Genomic DNA, 537 nt, shown 5'->3' on the forward strand with positions numbered 1-537 from the left:
TCTTAAAATGACACTGAAACATACTGGAATCGCTTTACCTTACATTTTGTTAAGAAACAAATATTTTTTATTGCATCACAGATAGGACACATCTTTTTTTTTAGTGAAAAACAATCAAACAATGACTGGCTGCAGGCTGCCACTTGTGACAATTCAAAATAAATCAGGAAATCATAATAGGACTGCACTTATAGCTAGCTTTTTCAAGTCACTCGTGAGGATATTTCACGATTGTCCTGATTCACAATTATCCCGAGAATAGAAATTCACCACGATCAAATTATTGTGAGTGTTTTTTATCTCGATCCGCAATAAAATCTTTTATCCTCCCATTGCTAGCCGTAACTTCACAGAGCAGCTAGCATGGCCGTAGCCTCTTCTGTTATTGTTGTAAAAAGTTAAAATAAGCTACTGGACCGTTTATTTACCATTTATTATTGTTAAAAATTACAGATGTTATAGGTGATTTGAATATTTATGATCAAATGAGCAAATATATGATAAATATAAGTTATAATTTAAAATTAATCTCAATCA

Source organism: Thunnus maccoyii, chromosome 10 (genome assembly GCF_910596095.1).
Source record: "Thunnus maccoyii chromosome 10, fThuMac1.1, whole genome shotgun sequence".
In the NCBI taxonomy this organism is placed as follows: Eukaryota; Metazoa; Chordata; class Actinopteri; order Scombriformes; family Scombridae; genus Thunnus; species Thunnus maccoyii.